Source organism: Cervus canadensis, chromosome 18 (assembly GCF_019320065.1).
Source record: "Cervus canadensis isolate Bull #8, Minnesota chromosome 18, ASM1932006v1, whole genome shotgun sequence".
Lineage (NCBI taxonomy): Eukaryota > Metazoa > Chordata > Mammalia > Artiodactyla > Cervidae > Cervus > Cervus canadensis.
Genome location: NC_057403.1, coordinates 43,964,577 through 43,985,645, shown reverse-complemented (window position 1 = coordinate 43,985,645; position 21,069 = coordinate 43,964,577). Strand labels below are relative to the sequence as shown.

The 21,069-nt window shown below is 44.5% G+C and overlaps 1 protein-coding gene across 4 annotated transcripts in view; it reads left to right on the top strand.

Moving 5' to 3' along the window:
- Positions 1-21,069, top strand: part of CHD9 (chromodomain helicase DNA binding protein 9) — a 219,426-nt gene that overhangs the window by 32,075 nt on the left and 166,282 nt on the right. Inside the window, exon 1 of one of the 4 annotated variants that reach the window (XM_043435131.1) lies at positions 5,979-6,136. The exons of the other annotated variants lie outside the window; for them this stretch is intronic. The gene's annotated coding sequence lies outside the window, so the exon portion shown is untranslated. Of the gene's footprint in view, positions 1-5,978; positions 6,137-21,069 lie in introns of those variants that run through there. 4 annotated transcript variants of the gene reach the window in all.

The following is a 21,069-nucleotide window of genomic DNA, read 5'->3' as shown; positions in this document are numbered from 1 at the left end:
ACGCGCAAACGTATTCTCTGTCTAGGTGCCAGCTTCCAGGGCTTTAAGAAGATTTCATTAATGAAAAAGCACTTGCTCCAGCCTGTGGCCCGTGGGCCTGGCTATGAGAACAGGCAGCTCAGCTGTCTAAGAGCATCTTCCCCTGGACTCCCCCCAACACAGGAGAGAGAAGGGCTGGGACTGTGGGCTCAGTGACCCACATCTCCTTGGGGAGGTGTCAGAACCCCAAGCTAGAATGGGGTTCTCTGCACACAGCCGGGATCATCCCCTTAGTCAAGGCCAGGCCAGGCAAGACTGGTCCTATCTGAGAACACACACAGAAACTGGAAGTCTGTACAGGGCAGGCCTAGCAGGCCAACCACCTCTCGAAGATGCCCAGGACCTGAACAGGGCTCTGCCCCGGGGCATTTGCCTGACCCCATCAGGGTGACCAGTCACCCTGTCCCTCTGACCGTGGGTGAAAAACCTGAATCTACACAGGAGCATGACTGGTGAAGGGTCCCCCACCCTCAAGGTCAGCACTGCCTAATCCTCACGGAAATTCACGCAGCCCTGTCCTTCTTTAGGGTCCTTTATTCACTCTGTCTTGACAAGCCCACACCGTTCCAAGGTGTGCTTCATACCCATCCGAAGAGTAGAGTTTCATTTTCTCTTTTATTGACTCCAGGTATACAGGATCATGGGCTTCCCTGGTGGCTTAGAGGGTATAGCGTCCGCCTGCAATGCAGGAGACCCAGGTTCAATCCCTGAGTCAGGAAGATACCCTGGAGAAGGAAATGGCAACCCATTCCAATATTCTTGCCTGGAAAATCCCATGGACGGAGGAGCCTGGGAGGCTGCAGTCCATGGGGTCGCAAAGAATTGGACATGACTGAGCGACTTCACTTTCACTTTCACTTCATACAGGATCATTCATAATCTTTGATTCATGATATGCTTTCATCTTCATTTGGACCTTGCACAGCATACATCTAACTATTTATTATTTATCTATGATTACTTATATATTTGTAATATGGTAAACATCTATGAGGGGGCTCGCCTGCCAATGCAGGAGACCTAAGAGTTGAAAGTTCAATCCTTGGGTTGGGAAGATCCCTTGGAGGAGGGCATGGCAACTCACTCCAGTATTCTTGCCTGGAGAATCCCACAGACAGAGGGGCCTGGCGGGCTGCAGTCCATGGGGTCTCAAAGAGTTGGACACAACTGAAGCGACACAGCCCACATGCATGCAAACACCTCAGATCCCACCACCTACTTCTTCCTATTGATGCAGAAAGCCCAGCTTCTCTGTGCACTGGTGCCAAATCAAATCTCGGAGACTGGGTTTGGGTTGAAGTAGGAAAGGATAGCTTTATTGCTTTGCCAGGCAAAGGGGGACACAGCAGGCTAATGTCCTCAAAACCATATATCCTCACTTGGGAAAGATAGTGAGAAGTTTTATATTAATTGTCCTTAAGCGGGTGTGGTCAGCTCGTGGACATTCTTCTGATGGGTTGGTGTTGAGGTAAGTAGGAGTCGGCATATCAGCCTTCAGGTCCAACTAGTCTGGGGTCTCCATACTTGTGGGCAGTGTATCATCATTAATCGTTAACTCCTCCCACCTGGAGGGGTTTCAGTATCTGCAAAATAGCTCAAAGATATTGTTGTGTGTATCCCTTGATGGGGAAACAGGCCCTTGCCCCAAGGCTTCTCTTGACTGTTTCTCCCTGGTCTCCCATCTCCTCCCTTCTCTAATTAACAACTGCTTGCCCACTGAGACTTAGGGAACATCATGGAGGCTGAGTGAAGGCTGCTTCCTATAATCAAATAAAAGGGGGACACGGAAAGGCCTTCTGCCCAGGAGTCCCACAGGGCCCTGCAGAATCTCACTTTGTGTTTCTGCCCTTCCCGTCACTTGACCTCCCGCATCCATCCTGAATCCTTTCTTTTTTTTTTGCTGCGTTGGGTCTTTGCTGTGGCATACAGGCTTTCTGTAGTTCTGACGCTTAGAGTGCATGAGCTCACTGGTTGCGGCATGCAGGCTTAGTTGCCCCGAGGTGTATGAAATCCTAGTTCCCCAGCCAGGGATTGAACCCGAGTCCTCTGCATTGCAAAGCAGATTCTTTTTTTGTTGTTGTTGTAAATTAATCTATTTATTTTAATTGGAGGCTAATTGCTTTACAATATTGTAGTGGTTTTTGCCATACATTGACATGAATCAGCCACGGGTGTACATGTGTCCCCCATCCTGAACCCCCCTCTCACCTCCCTCCCCATCCCATCCCTCTGGGTTGTCCCAGTGCACTGGCCCTGAGTGCTCTGTCTCATGCATCGAACCTGGACTGGCGATCTATTTCACATGTGGTAATATACATGAAGAAAGCTGAGCACCAAAAAATTGATGCTTTTGAACTGTGGTGTTGGAGAAGACTCTTGAGAGTCCCTTGGACTGCAAGGAGATCCAACCAGTCCATCCTAAAGGAGATCAGTCCTGGGTGTTCACTGGAAGGACTGATGCTGCAGCTGAAACTCCAGTACTTTGGCCACCTCATGCGAAGAGTTGACTCATCAGAAAAGACCCTGATGCTGGGAGGGATTGGGGGCAGGAGGAGAAGGGGACGACAGAGGATGAGATGGCTGGATGGCATCACCAACTCAATGGATATAAGTTTGAGTAAACTCTGGGGGTGGGTGATGGACAGGGAGGCCTGGCGTGTTGCGATTCATGGGGTCGCAAGGAGTCGGACACGACTGAGCGACTGAACTGAACTGAACTGAATATACATGTTTCAGTGCTATCTCTCAAATCATCCCACCCTCACCTTCTCCTACAGAGTCCAAAAGTCTGTTCTTTACATCTGTGTCTCTTTTGCTGTCTCACATATAGGGTCATTGTTACCATCTTTCTAAATGTTAATATACTGTATTGGTGTCTTTCTTTCTGACTTATTTCACTCTGTATAATAGGCTCCAGTTTCATCTACCTCATTAGAACTGATTCAAATGCATTCCTTTTAATGGCTGAGTAATATTCCATTGTGTCTATGTACCACGGCTTTTATATCCATTCATCTGCCAATGGACATTAGGTTGCTTCCATGTCCTAGCTATTGTAAACAGTGCTGCAATGAACACTGGGGTACACGTGTCTCTTTCATTTCTGGCAAAGCAGATTCTTAGGACCACCAGGGAAGTCCCCCATCCTGAATCTTGACTTTCCAATTCCTTTATATTTCTAAAAATTAATTTTAGTGTATTTTTCTGAAAGTTGCATCCTTTAGATCTTGTTTTCATATTGCTTAAGAGAATATAAGGCTGTGTGTAGCCTTCTGGAATATACTTTTTTCTCAAATTGTTATATTGCTAAAATTCATCCACATTTTAGTTTAGAGCTATGGTCTCTTTGTTTTCACTATTATAGTCCTTTTACTGTTATGTCCCACAAGTATTTATTTATCCTCCTGTCAATCAACATTTGTATTGTTACCAGCTTTCCACTGTGAATGGCTGAGTTAAACATTCTTGTTGTGGCTCCGCTGGCAAAGAATCCGCCTGCAATGCAGGAGACCAGGGTTTGATCCCTGGGTTGGGAAGATCCCCTGAAGAAGAGAAAGGCTATTCACTCCAGTATTCTGGCCTGCAGAATTCCATGGACGGTATAGTCCTTGGGGTCGCAAAGAGTCAGACACAACTGGGCGACTTTCACTTCACTTCTTTGCACCCGTCTTATGGAAAACTGTGAATGTACCCATTTACAGTCTCACCAACAACAAATGTATAAAATCCTGTTGATCCACATTCTATCCAATACTTGGCATCATCAGGCTTCTTAATTTTTTTCAACTGAAAGGTTATCAAGTAGTGTCTCATTGTGGTCTGCTTGTTTTTATTCATCCAAGTATGGTTAACAATGGTCAGTGGTACAATGGGAATCACCCTGCCAGGATACCATGAGATTTAATGAAGCACAGAATGCTTGCAAAAGCCTCTTCCAGTTGGGACCATATCATTGTCTTGTTCAGCTCTAGGTCCCTGATATCCAACATGGTGCCACACAGTTACCATCATACCAACAACGGTGATAATAGATTAAGGTGGCTTCCTTGGTGGCTCAGACAGTAAAGAATCTGCTTGCAACGCAGGAGATCTGAGTTTGATCTGTGGATCGGGAAGATCCCCTGGAGAAGGGAATTGCAACCACTCCAGTCTTCTTGTCTGGAGAATCCCATGGACAGAGGAGCCTGGTGGGCTACAGTCCAGGGGGTCCCAAAAGTTGACCACGACTGAGCGACTAAGGATCCACATCCCTGGTGGTCCAGTAGCAAAGACTGTGCTCTCAATGCAGGTGATCCGGGTTTGATTCCTGGTCAGGGAAGATCCCACATGGCATAGCTAAAAGATCCCACGTGCAGGACTGAGACCCAGCACAACTTAAAAAAAAAAGAAAGATTAAGCACTAAGTGACTAAGTGCCAAGTGCTATGCTAACTAACACCTTTACTTTTATTATCTTTTTGCATCATTTCAGAAACTCTATAAGGTAGGTTCTGTATTACTCTGTTATAAAAGAGGGGGAATTGATGTTAAATGTCTTTCCCAGAAATCACACAAGCAGTAAATGATGGAGGCATTTATTGTACCTGAACCCTGGCATGTGACATCCAAGCCCTTAACCACGATATTATAGGTGTCCAATAATAGTTGAATGAAGTGTCTTTACTTACAGGTAACCAGAGGCAGGGTCAGATGCCTTGTCACTTTTACTTTTTATCTCCTATCAGATTATTTAACCTGCACCTATATTTTGGTTATAAACAAAGCTTAGAGGATTTTTATAATTTTACTCCAGTCAGATGCAACTCACAATCTATGATTGGTTATAATTTCTCAGCAATCATTATGCAGACTGGAGAAGTCCCACTGTGAGAGAGCTCTAACCTACAAATTGTTTTTAAATGTCATAAGATGTTTATGAATTTCTCTTTTACCAGTAATTCCATAACCCTGCTCTATTTTTTTCCTCTTATCAATCACACTTATTATCTCTAACCTACCATATAATTTACTTATTGTTGTCTCTGTTATTCTCCCACAAAGACAGGAATATTTGTCTGCTTAGTTCTGTCTACCTCTTTAATTGGTTTAGCGCTGATGTGGCCCTAGTGCCCAAAACTGTACATGGCCAAAGAAACAGCTCAACAGATATTTGGTGAATGAATGCTTCCAGGAGTGAATGAATGGGTGAATGAGTGAATAAGCCAACGAAGACTAAATTGAACAGCTAATGCAGATCGGCTATGTTATTTTGACTTGCTGGTTTCATTTTTTCCTTTGAAGCCAAGTCTTTTTTTTTTTTTTCAGGGTTCAGGTTTCAAGTATTTCTATAGGTCTGGGAGGCCAGAGATTTTGTGTCTCTGTGCCTAATGGCTAAAACAGTCCTGAGGATCCAAAACCATGTTCTGTTGCCTTTTCATTTATCTCTTTAAAACCAAAAACATCAGCAGTGAGCAGCCTGCCTCAAATGAGACTAGCAGGAGGCATTTAAAAAAATAACTAAATAAAAAGCTCCTGGCAACTTCAATATAGGAATTTTTCTAGCAGTCTCCGTGAGTGTCCAGGTCCAGTGCACCGTGTTATATGTGCAAAACACCTGACATGTGTGTAACAGGCCTGAACCCCTGGCTGTTAGTCATATTCCAGACTGGGGTGCGCTGGATAAAGGCAGGAATCAGGAACCACCCCTCCCAGTTAAGCATCTGTGGCTGTTCTCAGAGCCGGGCCAAACGGGTAATTATAGCTTCCCTCTGTGGTTGTACAGGGAAGGAGGCTGATTTAATAAAGGAAGCCTGCTGTCTGTCTCCAACCCGCTCTGACTCATGGAACCAGGGAGTCCCAAACTCGCTACCCTCGGAGGGCAGCGGGCCACCAGGGGCGGGTGGGAGGTGAGGGTGGCTGCCTTCTCAGAGCCGAAAGCCCCGAGAATGAGGAAACTCCCCGCTTGGCCTGGAGGAACATGCAGCTGGAGCCAGAGGAAGTGAGGCTCAGACAGAGCAGCTGCTGTTCCAGCAACTGCAGCCCCTGCCGAGCACCCCTGAAGGGAGGCCACCCACCCACCGCACCCCCCGCTGCGTGGAGATGTAAAGTCAAAGGAGTTGGTAATTTTCATATTCAGGATTAATTGGGGGGAAAACCAGATCGTTTCTAGAGAGATGGCCGCCTTTGCCTGCCAGGCCGGGGAGCTTGGGTTTCTTTTAGGAGCCCAGGTGAACGGAGGCTGGAGTCCTGAGCGCCCTGCTCTCCTGATTTCTCACTTGGGGAAGGGGAGGCAGCTAATTGGTTCTTTGCAGCCACAGTGGCAGTTTGACCTGGGAGTGGCTTCAGCTCCGGGAGAGGGTGACGGTCAGCTCCGGGGAGGATGTGAATTCCGCCCTCCGTGGGTCACCGGAGGTCATTTTATCCTTCCGTCTGCCTCCAGCAGCTTCTTTCCCCTCCCCCTGACCGGCAGCCAGACGGAGACAACTTGACCTCTTCCACCAGCCCCCACCCCGTCGTCCCTTCCCGCTGAGTCACCCCTATCCCGGTCAGGTGATCTTGCCCTGAGCGCTTCCGAGAGCACCTTGACCTATATTCCGAACTCTCCAGGACAGCGGATCTGAATGGTCCCGAGAGAGGGCCCGCCGGGGCCAGCGGGCAGGATGCCCGGGTGCCCGCTGCTGGCAGCCCCAGGCTGCTGAGCGGGCGCCCCAGGGCAGTGGGAGGGGATGGTTCTCCCCCACCCTCCCCCGGGCTGAGAAGGAGAACCACCAGACGGGCTGGAAAAATGGAAAGTTAGGAGGCTGTGTGCCCGGCGGGGGAGGGAGGTGTCGAGTTGAGTCAGCTGGGAAAGCTGACAGCTACTGGGAGACGGGCTTCCTCCCCTCCTGCTCGGAGCCCGAGCCGGTGGCTCCGTGCCAAGCCCTGACTGCAGCAGGCTGCCCGGGACAAGCCGGGCAGGGAAGGACACATACCATCCCGGCTCCAGGGTCGGGCGACCGGGCTCCCCAAGGGGAGGGGAAAGGTGAGGAACTATGCAAAGCCTGGGATCAACTTCGTCCCAGATGACTCATCTGGTTAATCCCAGCCCAGAACACAAGCCCCACCCCACCCCAGCCACCAGGAACAAGTTCCCATCCCCAAATTCCCCACAGAATGAACCCGACTTATTTTGTCTATGGGTTCTTTGTCTGTTCAGGCTTTGTGTCCCCGGGATGTGAGGATAACCAGGGGGTTGGGGGGATAACTGGGGGTTGGGGGGGGCGGTGCGGGGAGGGATGCAGTGCTGTGGAAAAAGATTAACAGGGAAGAGTTCAGGATCAAACTTCAGTCCCTGTGGGCCTCACTCTCCAGTCTGGCATTGGGGGTGAGGGTTTAAAATAAAGCCACACCACATACATCAGATGGCGTGAGTGTTAGGACAGATGATATGTGTAAAAATGTTCTGTCAATCATGTATCATTATGTATAACTGTATACTTTGGCCACCTGATGCGAAGAGCTGACTCACTGGAAGAGACCCTGATGCTGGGAAAGATTGAGGGCAAGAGGAGAAGAGGGTGACAGAGAGAGAGATGGTTGGATGGCATCACCAAATCAATGGATGTGAATTTGAGCAAACTCCGGGAGATAGTGAAGGACAGGGAAGCCTGGCAGGATGCAGTCCACGGGGTCGCAAAGAGTCGGACACGACTTGGTGACTGAACAACAATAAGATATGGTCTCCTCTCTAGCTTTTTACATCACTCCCCACTCCCTTCTGAGAGGATCATCTTATTTACTGAATGTCCCAGACATAGAAGAGCCTGCCTCTGGGTGTGTTCACAAATGCAAACAGAAAACTGTAGCTTCTAGCTCCATTGTGGTCTATCAAGTTGAACGCACAGCCCCACAGAGCTTGATTACACAGTACCCACAGGTTAACTGCAGCGTTTTATTCTTTCATACCAAGAAAAGCCGTGTCTATATTGTAATTCGGACAATAATCTGTAGACTGGAGCAAAGTCTACTTTTTTCTTCAGAATGTAAACTTAGGAAGCTACCTACCCCCTGGTGCATGCTGGGTGCTTGATGGAAGAGCAGGTGCAGGTGACTTGGATGGAAGAAAAGACTAAGGGAAGAGAGAAGGAAGGAAGGGAATGAGTAACTTTAAGAGCAGAGCTGATTTCCCAGGAAGCTAATTATGCTTAAACTTTAAGGCCTTTCATTTGCATGCATTCCAAGGCCTGGTACCTAATTTTTAATTCGTAATTATGTATTTTCTTTCCTGAAAGAGCGTCCACAGTATTTACACTTCAAACCCCACCAAACCTGGATCTGCCCCTTTGCAGGAGGTCTCTGAGAGACCCAACCATTATTCTGCTAAAGATTCACAAGCACGAAAGAAATCCACATGGTGTGGGAGGTGTGGTGTTTCCATGTAGTCTCCACCACGGATGCCAAATCTGAAATTTGCAGGAAGGTCCACATGTAGGCAGGCTAGGACAACACCCCATGGAATGGGATGTAGAAAGAGGGTGGAGGTCAGGAATGCGCAGAATTATTGGGCCAGTTCCAACTGACTTCCTGAATCTACTCTGATACTTCCAGGACTCGGTAGTGTCCGGGTTCAAATCTGGTTGCACAGCCCAGAGCAGTGGAGAGACAGTGGCTTGCAGTCTAGAATTTCTCTCACTAGCCCTGGCTCGTCTTGTGTGTGTGTGTGTGTGCGCGCGCTCAGTCACCCAGTTGTGTCCAACTCTTTGCAACCCATGGACTGTACCCACCAGTTTCCTCTGTCCATGGAATTCTCCAGGTACGAATACTGGAATGGGTTGCCATGCCCTCCTCTAGGGAATCTTCCCAACCCAGGGATTGAACTTGCGTCTCTCATGTCTCCTGCATTGGCAGGCGGGTTCTTTACCACTAGCATCACCTGGGAAGCCCATAAGTCCTGTCTTATTAACTAGCTACATGGCCTTGGTGGAGTAACTTAACCTCTTTGGGCCTACATTTAAGATAACAGTAGGTGATTTCAAAGTGCTTTGCTTAAATTGCCTTGTCCATCACTGTATTCCCATTGTTGAGTATAACGTAATAATATTAAAAGTAATCATTAGCATTGTTTTGTATTAATAGCAAAAATTTACGTAGTGCTTATAGATGAGCAAACTGAAGTATAAAGCTGTTACTAAATTTCCCCAGGTCATCCATCAAGTAAATGGTGAGGCTGTGATTCAAATCCATGCAGTCTGGCTCGAGAGTCCCCCTTTTCAATACGATACATTTTCAGTAAATATCTTTTTTTAACTAGTAGAGTTTATTTTTTATAAAACTTGTAGATTTACAGAAAAATTGAGCCAACAGTACTGAGAGTCTGAGGAATGTAGCAAATCAGCAAATGAAGTATCCTTTGATTGAGACCATGATTCATTACCGAAGGTACATGGAAAAGGAACTGGTGAGCTCTCTACTTGGGTAGGCTCATCCACTTAATTCTCACAGCTAGCTGCTTTGTTAAATAGGTAGCATTAACAGCATTTTGCATTGAGGAAACTAAGGCTCAGAGATGGTAGGAGGCTTGTCCTAGGTCACATAGCAGATAAAGGTTGAGAACTAGAAAGTTACGATATGTCTGATTCTAAAGGTGATGTTTGCCTCTCTGTAAACTTCACAGTTATCACTGAAAGGTATTTTGTGTTGTATTTCGTAACTTATCGCTTGCCTCTGGTGCCTTAAAGAGTTCTAAAAATGCTTTGCAGGGATCTCCCTGGTGGTCCGGTGGTTGAGTCTCTGGGCTTCCAGTGCAGGGGGTGTGGGTTTGATCCCTGGTTAGGGAACTAAGATCCCACATGCCTCATGTGCACCCCAAAACAAGCAAATGAAAGCTTTGTATTCTTTTTTATCTTTTGGTCCAGGAAGGTGGATGCGGCAATGACTGTGACTCCATTTTACAGAGGAGGCTGTGTGTGTGTGTATTAGTCACTCAGTCGTGTCCGATTCTTTGCGACCCCATGGACTGTAGCTCTCCAGGCTCCTCTGTCCCTGGAATTCTCCAGGCAAGAATACTGTCGTGGGTTGCCATTTCCTTCTCCAGGGGATCTTCCCGACCCAGGGATCAAATCCAGGTCCCCCACATTGCAGGCAGATTCTTTACCATCCGAACTACCAGGGAAGCACTCAGACTTTAAAAATTAAGATCCTGTGCTAAGTTCTGAGGTAGATTCAGGACTGAAACACGAGTTTGTTGACTCTCCTCCCTTTTTCATCCAGGCATCCCTCCATCAAAACTACCTCACTGCACGTTGACTCTTGCTGAGCCCATACAGAGGAAATCCCTTGTTTGCTATGAGTCCCCAAGGGGCTGCCCCTCTTACCAGGGGTTTGCCAAGAAAAACTTTTCCAAAGCTGAAGCTTTGACTCCATTTAGGTCCTTTACTACATGTTTAGCATTTTATCTGCTGGGTGGCCAAACATGGAGAGAAAAGGTTAACTGTGACATTTTGTTTTTTCACCTGTGTGTAACCAGCCCAAGGTGGGGGTGGGGGGGGTGGGGGGGGGGCTGGCCATTTTCAGTTAAAGAGGGTTGTACCTGATTCGGATGGCAAGATCAGAAACCGCATCGCCAGTGTTGGAAACCTGTTTTCTGATGGCAGCAAAGAAAAGATTTCCACTCTGCCCTCAGCTTGCAGGCCAACATAAGTATATGTCTGAAGCAAGCAAATTATCTTTGGCACTTCCCCTTCCTTGACAGCCTTGAGCTGGAGGCACCCAACTTATTACCCCAGAGCAGAGCATATTCTTGTTGTTTGCTTTTGCTAGATCATCTCATCTTGAAAAAATTTCAAACCTACAGAAATGGTACCTCCTAGATTAAGAAGGGCTTAATTAACTTTTAAGAGATTTAAATTTTTTATACAGTTTTTAAAGATTACATTTCATTTGCAGTTGTTACAAAATGTTGGCTATATTCCCCATGTTGTACAATACATCCTATCTTACACCCAATAGTTTGTACCTCCTACTCCCCTCCCTCCCCTTTCAAGAAGGGCTTACTTAACATTAGAAATTTTATTTAATGTAATTTTATTTCACTTTAAAATGTTAACTTTTTAAATTTTCAGTAGAAATTACATTTGTCTGATCCAAAATTCAAGAGAATATTCAGTTAGAAGTTTATCCCAAACCCCGTTATCCAGAATTTTTTATACAATTTTTAAAGAGTGCACTTCATTTGCAGTTGTTACAAAATGTTGGCTATATTCCCCATGTTGTACAATACATCCTATCTTACACCCAATAGTTTGTACTTTCACTAGAAGAAGCCAGTGATTCGGTTTATTATGTACCCTTCCAGAGATATTTCATATGTATACAAGAAAATATAACTGTATGTGTGTATTCTTGGTGTCTTATTTTTGTTTTTTAATTTTTTAAAATGTTCCTAGATCAGTCTTTTGTGTTTTTTAAAATATTTATTTATTTGGCTGGGCAGGGTCATAGTTGCAGCATGTGAACTCTTAGTTGAGGCATGTGGGATCTAGTTCCCTGCCCAGGACTCAAACTCAGGTCCCCTGCATTACGAGAACGGGGTCTTAACCACTGGACCACCAGGGAAGTCCCTGTATGTATGCATTTTTGTTTTACCTTTTGTCCCCATGGTAGCATACTCTATTATTCCACATCTTGGTTCTGTCATTTGAAAGCATTCTAATTCCATTCATAGATAATATTCTCATTTTAAAATTTATTTAAGTGTATTCTATTGTATGGATATTCCATAGTTCGGTTAACCAGGCCCCCAAGATGATCACTTGTTTCCAAACTTTTGCCATTACTTACTGATGTACTGTAATGAATAACCTTGTACATGTGTTATTCCTTAGAATGGATCATAATAGAAACCAGAAATAAGGTTCTACTGTTAGATTATGTCTGGGAGGTTTCATAAGTTCAGGTACTTAAAAAGCAGGTCATTTCTTGTCTCTCTTCTACACTCCTTTGATCTGGGGTTGGTAACCTAATCTTCTATGCTCTAGGTCTTAAAAGTTTCTAGTGGTGATGTCTCTAGTGACATGGTGATAAAATAACTTTTCTGAAGAGGTTACTTTCTTGTGCTGAAATTGTCTGTTTTTCACTGATACCCTGTGCCCACCCCTGCTCAGGACATTAGCCAGTTAGTTCCATACAAATAATGCATATGTCACTTTAGCACCATGAATCTAATCTAGTCTGGGGTCCACCAGTGGATTTGTGTTCTGACCTTGGTGCCAGGTTAGAACACTTGAACCAGAAGTCCAGGCTTCATGTTGTTTGTATTTGGGGAATTAATCAAAGTTTCCCATGCATGCTGTTCAAAGATGTCAAAGAAGCATAGTAAAAAGGTATAAATACCAATAAAAACAAAAAATAATAAACAATTATTTCCCAAAGGACAGCTGGAAGGCAGTGCTGCAAAGTTAAATAGCCAGAAACATCCTCTGCTGCTTTTTCAAATTAGGTCTTATTACATGTATTTACTAGGACACATTTCAGATAAAGAACTAAACTCCATCTTCGTTAGCTCGGAGGAAATGAAGAAAGGTTCATAATCTAGTTAAAGATGCAACTGCCACACTAAACACACATGCGCACACACAAACACCTCACCACTGCCGCCCCATCATGTCGCACATCCCACATCTTACACACATTTGGTTACACTGTAGCATTTTGGGGAAAAAAGTCATCTTATTCAGCTTCCTGCTTCCCAGATAGGCTACCCGATGTCAATTCCAGATTAAAAAAAAAAAAAGAAGACTGTATCTCATCCTTAAAAATATTTAGGAAAGGAAATATGTATATTTGTTTGGTATATATATATATATTTCAAACATATTATGTATGAAAGTGGAGGTGTTAATCACACAGTGTGTCCAACTCTTTGCAACCCCACGGACAAGTAGCCCATCAGGCTTCTCTGTCCCTGGGATTCTCCAGGCAAGAATATTGGAGTGGGTTGCCATTCGCTTCTCCAGGGGATCTTCCCCACCCAACATCGAACCCGGGTCTTCTGCATTGCAGGCAGATTCTTTACTGTCTGAGCCACCAGGGAAGCCCGATAGATGTATGTATACTTACATGTAAAAGAAAGATCCTGGAGAAGGAAATGGCAACCCACTTCAGTACTCTTGCCTGGAGAATTCCATGGACAGAGGAGCGGGACCAGGCTGCAGTCCACGGAATTGCAAAGAGTCGGACACGACTGTGCGACTGACTTCAGCTTTTGGAAGGAAAGACATCACAGCTTCTGAGCACCCTTCCAGCTTTAAAATATGTAGCCACTCTCATCATCAAGAAGTTCTCCTATGTATCTAACTGTTGACTATGTAAATAATTGTCACCCTGAGGCCTGGGCATGACACGTGACAAGTTCATTTGTTTGATAAACCTTTGTGGAGCATCTTCTGTGGACCCCGCACTGCCACAGCACAGAGGATGTGGTGGACAGACAGAGACCCTGGTCCCATGGGGGCTTCCGTTCTATTGGAGGCAGGGAGACAGTAAACAACAATAACAATGAGATACAGTGTATCAAATGGTGCTAAGTGATATGGAGATACAAGGGATGCAGTAGGGAGTGTGGGGGCGGGGGGGGGTGGTCATAATTTTAATTTATGTGTTTTGGGAAGGCCTCACTGAGAGAGTGGCATTTGAACAACATCCTGAAGGAGGGGAGGTGGTATAACTGGTAACCCTTCAGGCACAAAGTAAATAAACCTCCTCCTTTGTGGTATAATTTGAAAGTAAGCCTTTTTTTTGTTTCCAGCTGTTCTTTTCATCAACTAATCATGATCCCTAAAATTCTGTCATTAGTGATACGCACTTAGGTTGAAAAGCTAAAATAAAAAATATCCAGTTTTGCTAACATAACATTGTAAAGCAACTATACTCCAATAAAAAATAATTTAAAAATGCACAGTTCTGAACTATTAAAACCTTAGGGTGACTGGGAAGACCCAGAGGAATCGGGTGGAGAGGGAGGTGGGAGGGGGGATCGGGATTGGGAATAAAGACCTGCCCTCTGTAGTTGAAATTAAAAAAAAAAAAATATTTCTAAAGATTAAAAAAAAAAAAAAAAACTTATCCTAAAATATGCAGAAAATAGTATCAAGAATGGGACAAAAACAAAATATATTTATATCTAACATAAATATATTCTTTTACATTATCCTTAGTATAATCCAATTAGACCACTTGGAAATAATATCAGAACCCATAATAAAAGTTTTATTGATTGTAAAAAAAAAAAAAACCTTAGGGTGAACCTGTTTATCCGATGCTTTTGTAAATTTTAGTGAGGGCATAGAGTAAGGTTATTGAACTGGTAGAGGTGTGTGAGGCGATCACAGATCTGGGGACGCGCAGAGAGCAAGAGTGTGACAGGAGGCCCGGGGTTGCCGCAGCTGGGAGCTGAGGACTGAATGCTCCTTAGGAATTGTCTCATTTTTGCCTGCTGTCTCTCCACCCGTGTTGCCCAGTCCTGGGCGTGATTCCTCCTAACGGTAGCGCTGAGGGAGGTGCCCTGGGATATAGGAAACAGGCTGATGTGTGGTTTAATAAAGCATCTCCCGAGGGGCTCGGAGGGTTTGGAGTCGCGCTACAGACAGTCATATAAAAGGGGACACACAGGGAAGCAATGCTAAGCCTTGGAACTCTGTTAGTCTGTGGGTATTTTAACAGCCCTCAGAAAAATAAATGAGTCAGGACACTCTAAAGTTTAGTCTTTAATCAATGAAAGAGAGCAGCATTATATGTGGTGACACTCACCTCATTTTTTTCTTTAACTGTAAGGCGGCGCTGGGTCTTTGTTGCTGTACCCGGGTTTTTCTCTAGTTGTGGGGCCTACTCTCTAGTTGTGATGCGGGGGTTTCTCCTTGCAGTGACTTCTTTTGTCACAGAGCGTGGGCTCTCGAGTGCTCGGGCTTCGTTAATTGCAGCATCCAAGGTCAGTCGCTTGGGTGCTGGGACTTAATTGGCCCAGAGCATGCGGGATCTTCCTGGACTAGGGATCACACCTGTGTCCCCTCCATTGACAGGTGGATTTTTATCCATTGGACCGCCAGGGAGGAGGCCTCACCTCATCTTTTGAAATGAGATTATCCCCTGTGTCCGATTCTTAGGTTTACCTTTGTTTCTGTAAGTTCTATAAGTTCCATTCTCAAAAAAAAGGAAAAAAGCTTCTATAGAGAAAAGCTTTAGACCCTGGGTCACAAACTCAAATGCCTACAGGGGATAGACGGTAATGGACACAAGCAGGTAGGGATGGGTGGGGACTGAGACACACCAAAGAGTGCCGGCCTCTTCTCAGCTCCTGGGAGTGTTACCTAGGAATGAGAATTCAGTATTGCTAGGATTTCTCCATTTTCAGCAGAAGTTGGAAATCCACATTTCTAGGCAAAAATCTTCTGATTTTTAAATGAGGGCAATCAGCCCAAGAGAGTTGGATATACTGTGCAGGCCATTTATGATGTCTGGTATAAAACAGAGAATTTCAGTACACCACAGAACATGATAGCAGAGGTAGACAGAAGAGGGACATCTGGTCAACCTTCTATTAAGAAGATAAATTTTTTAGAGAGTTGACCAGCTGTGCCAAGGTTCTGCCTCACCTATTTAACCAGTTATCTTGGGAAATAAATCAAAATTTCCCAGCTATGCTGTTTGAAAAATTCAAAACGAGTAACCTTTGAGTCAAGAAAATGCTGAACAGAGAAGTCAGAGGCCTGGGTCCCAGGGTTGGTTCTTTCATAGACTCACAGAGCCACCTTGAGTGGATTTCTTGGGGTTTAATCTCCTTATCTGCAGAATGAAGGGCTGGACTGAAGGGATTTTTCAAAATGTCCCCCTCCAAGCCCAGGAAGTCTTCAGAGATGCCTTTCTAAGGGTGGGGAAGGGCAGAGGGTGCCTAAGCTCACAGAAAGGCTCCTTGGCCTTGGTTCTCTTTTTGCATTTGGGACTTCTGCTTTTCTGTGTTTTAGATCTTGAGCTTCTGAAAATAATAATAATAATAATAATCTTTTTAAAGAAAGAAGTTCCTTGTCTTCAGAAAGATTTCAAAATCATTGAATTAGTTTATCAGTATCAGTAAGATGTTACTAGGTAAGTTTCGCAAACTCTATGAGGCCTGCACCTAATCAGAATGATAGGACTTTTCTCCATTGGTCTACCGCAGCTTGTCTGTTTTGCCTGCTATTACACTTATAAACCAAATCAACATGCAGCCAATAAAGAGTTTGGGAAGACTAGACACATGACCCAGTTCAGTAGATTGTTTTGAGGGGACTGTGTGGATCACAATAAACTATGGAAAATTCTGAAAGAGATGGGAATACCAGACCACCTGATCTGCCTCTTGAGAAACCTATATGCAGGTCAGGAAGCAACAGTTAGAATTGGACATGGAACAATAGACTGGTTCCAAATAGGAGAAGGAGTACGTCAAGGCTGTATATTGTCACCCTGCTTATTTAACTTACATGCAGAGTACATCATGAGAAACGCTGGGCTGGAGGAAGCACAAGCTGGAATCAAGATTGCTGGGAGAAATATCAATAACCTCAGATATGCAGATGACACCACCCTTATGGCAGAAAGTGAAGAGGAACTAAAAAGCCTCTTGATGAAAGTGGAAGAGGAGAGTGAAAAAATTGTCTTAAAGCTCAACATTCAGAAAACTAAGATCATGGCATCCAGTCCCATCCAGTTCATGGCAAACAGATAGGGAAACAGTGGAAACAGTGGCTGACTTTATTTTTCTGGACTCCAAAATCACTGCAGATGGAGACTGCAGCCATGAAATTGAAAGACGCTTACTCCTTGGAAGGAAAGTTGTGACCAACCTAGACAGCATGTTAAAAAGCAGAGACATTACTTTGCCAACAAAGGTTCATCTAGTCAAGGCTATGATTTTTCCAGTGGTTATGTATGGATGTGAGAGTTGGACTGTGAAGAAAGCTGAGTGCCGAAGAATTGATGCTTTTGAACTGTGGTGTTGGAGAAGACTCTTGAGAGTCCCTTGGACTGCAAGGAGATCCAACCAGTCCATCCTAAAGGAGATCAGTCCTGGGTGTTCATTGGAAGGACTGATGCTGAAGCTGAAACTCCAGTACTTTGGCCACCTCATGCGAAGAGTTGACTCATTGGAAAAGAGCCTGATGCTGGGAGGGATTGGGGGCAGGAGGAGAAGGGGACGACAGAGGATGAGATGGCTGGATGGCATCACCGACTCGATGGACATGAGTTTGAGTAAACTCCGGGAGTTGGTGATGGACAGGGAGGCCTGGCGTGCTGCGATTCATGGGGTCGCAAAGAGTTGGATGCGACTGAGCGACTGAACTGAACTGAACTGAAAAAAATCTTTGCTTTGATGAAGAGAGGTGGGTTTTGTTTTTGGCTTTGTTTTTTTAATTAATTAATTAATTTGTCTGCATCAGGTCTTACGTTGTGACACATGGAATCTTTATTTGCATCACATGGAGTCTCTAGTTGTGGTGTGTGGGCTTAGTTGTCCCATGGCATGTAGGATCTTAGTTCCCTGACCAAGGATGGACCCCCTGTCCCCTGCATTGGATGGTGGATTCTTAGCCACTGGACCACCAGGGAAGCCCCCAGATGTGTTCTTCTGTGATACTATGTATACATATACAGTAGAGTCATCAGTTCAGTTCAATCCCTGGTTTTGGATCGAACCTCGGTTCAATCCCTGGGTTCGGAAGATCCCCTGGAGAAGGGAATGGCTACCCACTCCAGTATTCTTGCCTGGAGAATCCTATGGACAGAGGAGCCTGGTGGCTACAGTCCACGGGGTTGCAGAAGCATCAAACATGACTTAGTGACTAAACACAACAACAAAGCTTTTTTTGGTTCATATGACTTGGTAAATTGTATCAGCAATTTACCTGGAATAGAATTACCCTGGAATTACCCTGGAATAGAATTTTAAACTCATAGTGATTCAAGTTCAGTGCCCTGATCTTGACTAAATTAGAGGTTCTCTGAATTTATTGATTTTTAAATAATGTTATTTATTTATTTTTAGCTGTGCTGGGTCTTTGTTGCTGCTTGGGCTTTTCTCCAGTTGTGGCGAGAGGGGCCTCCTCTTTTGTGGCAGGAGGGTGGCTTCTCATTGGGGAACCCAAGCTCTAGGCCTCTTGGGCTTCAGTAGTTGCAGTTCCTGGGCTCTAGAGCACAGACTCAGTAGCTGCGGTGTACGGGTTTAGCTGCCCTGCGGCATGTGGGATCCTCCAAGGTCAGGGACTGAACCCCTGTCTCCTGCATTGGCAGGTGGATTCTGTACTCCTGAGCCATCAGGGAAACCCCAAGGTCTCTGATTTTAAATAATCCCTTCCATAGCCTGGACATCTTTTGCGGGAGATGAAGGAACTTTAAGGGGTGGAAACAGACTTTGGGGGATGAATAAGTGGATTTATTGTGTCATGTCTGGATTTGGCCGAGCTGAGTTTCTCCTGTTGCAGAGGAAATGGCTTTCCCTGTTGGGTGATCTACCTACTGTTCTGGTTTAATGGATTCAGGAACAACTTCTTCAGCATTTTGCTGGACACCTAGTATATCCTGGGTCAACATTTCTAATTACTGTAACCACTGGTTTTTTGTAGTTGTTTGTTTTTTTGCTTAAAAGTTCACTGTAAGACGGAAGACCAGGAATTTTCATTTTTTTAAATTAATTAATTTTTTAATTGGAGGATAATTGCCTTACAATGTTGTATTGGTTTCGGCCATACAACAACATGAATCCCCTGCCTCTTGAGCCTCCCTCCCACCCAGTAATTTTCATTTGCACACTGCAACATTTTCAGAGAAAGTTTGTGAATATTGCTAGCAAGAAACAATGACGTGGGGCAGGGAGCATAGGTGTTCTGATTCTCATTTAACGGGCCAGAAAGATTGCTGATCAGTTGGCAAGTGATAGGGCCTGGATGGTAGCTCAAATATTTCTATTTCTAATCCTGTGTGCACGCTCATTTTACTATAGTTGTTTAGGTTTTCTAACTGGAGGGGAAACAACATTGACTTTTAGCATGAATCTAGCTTTTGTGAACAGTTCTGATGGTGGTTTTGAAAAATAAAGAAGAAAACAGTTTATTAAGTTGTACAATTTGAGGAAAATACCAATAACAGTTGCTTTTCCTTAAAAAGAAAAAAGTGGAGGTCCCAATTTTATGTAAGGTCTAAAAGTTTAGAGTTTGCCATAACAAAAAGTATGGACAAGTGTTTCTTTTCCATTTTTTTTTTTTTTTTTTTTAGTATTTATGTATCTATTTGGCTGTCCTGGGTCTTAGTTGCAATCCAGGGAATCTTTGGTCTTCATTGAACCACGTGAGATCTTTAGTGGCAGCATGTGGGATCTAGTTCCCTGACCTGGAATGGAACTCGGGTCCCCTGCATTGGGAGCTCAGAGTCTTAGCCAGTGGACCACCAGGGAAGTCCTTGGACAAGTGTTTCTGAACCAACCACTACTTGGTCTCTATTTCTTACAAAGAAGAGGATGGAATTTGGACACATCCCTCTTCTGGGAGCATTGTTTTTTTGCGTGCTTTGCACTTGAATGATTGCCTCTGATTTCTACAGCTAAATGAAGAAGTTTATTGATGACTTTCTTTTATGAAGGAAGAAAAGTGCTGGAACTTTCCCCTTTGAGTTTGAGGTTTTCAGAGCACGTATTAACAGATGAGGGCTTCCCAGATGGCTCAGTGGTAAAGAATCCTCCTGTCCCAACGCAGGAGATGCAGGTTCAGTCCCTGGTCAGGAAGAATCCCTGGGAGTAGGAAATGACAACCCACTCCAGTATTCTTACCTGAGAAATCCAATTGACATAGGAGCCTAGCTGGGTCACAAAGAGTTGGACATGACTTAGAGACTAAATAACAACTAACAGATGAACCTAGGTTACTTGGACACCTTGTCTTTTTCCTGAGAGGTTAATTTTTCATCTGGTTTATGCCTAATTCTGCCCCTTTGTGATAGCAAGGCAGATATTCAGAAGCCACAAAGGTAGTCTAAAGAACACTTTGAGTTTCCCTAAACAGCGGTGACACAGGAATGACCCACCTAGAGGACAAGAACATGGCAGTTGGGTAGTTACTCAGTTCCATGTCACTTAGACCAGTACTTTCTACCTTGGTTACACAAGCAAAGACACAAAGAGCTTTTAAAACATCATATCTATGGATTTTAAAAAGATGGTAACGATAACCCTATATGCAAAACAGAAAAAGAGACACAGATGTACAGAACAGACTTTGGGACTCTGTGGGAGAAGGCGAGGGTGGGATGTTCAGAGAGAACAGCATTGAAGCAAGTATACTATCAAGGGTGAAACAGATCACCAGCCCAGGCTGGATGCATGAGACGGGTGCTCAGGGCTGGTGCACTGGGAATACCCAGAGGGATGGGATGGAGAGGGAGGCGGGAGGGGGGATCGGGATGGGGAACACATGTAAATCCATGGCTGATTCATGTCAATGTATGGCAAAAACCACTACAATATTGTAAAGTAATTAGCCTCCAACTAATAAAAATAAATGGAAAAATAAAAAAAAAATAAAACAAAAAAATAAAACATACTGGTGCCTGAGACCCATCACCCCTAGGTTGGGGCTGGGTCTAAGCAAAGATAGTTTTTAAGTTTCCCCAGTGATACTAGTATGCAATAAGGCTTGAGGATCTCCAGTTGAGGCTTCCAGTATCTTGTTCAAAACCAGGTGGGATAACCCCAAATGACAGCAGTTCTTCCTGCCAGGACATTACAGATATGTTGGGTAAGCAGTTCATCAGTATAAAATAGATATTTTTTTTTTTTTTAGTGAGAGCTTTTTATGTTGGAGCATAGTTGATGAACATGTTAGTTTCAGGTGTATAGGAAAGTCATTCAGTTATACATATAAGTGTACCTATTGTTTTTCAAATTCTTTTCTCATTCAGGTTATCACAGAATATTGAGGAGAGTTCCCTGTGCTATATAGTAGGTCCTTGTTGGTTATCTATTATAAATAAAGTAGTGAAAATACACATTTCT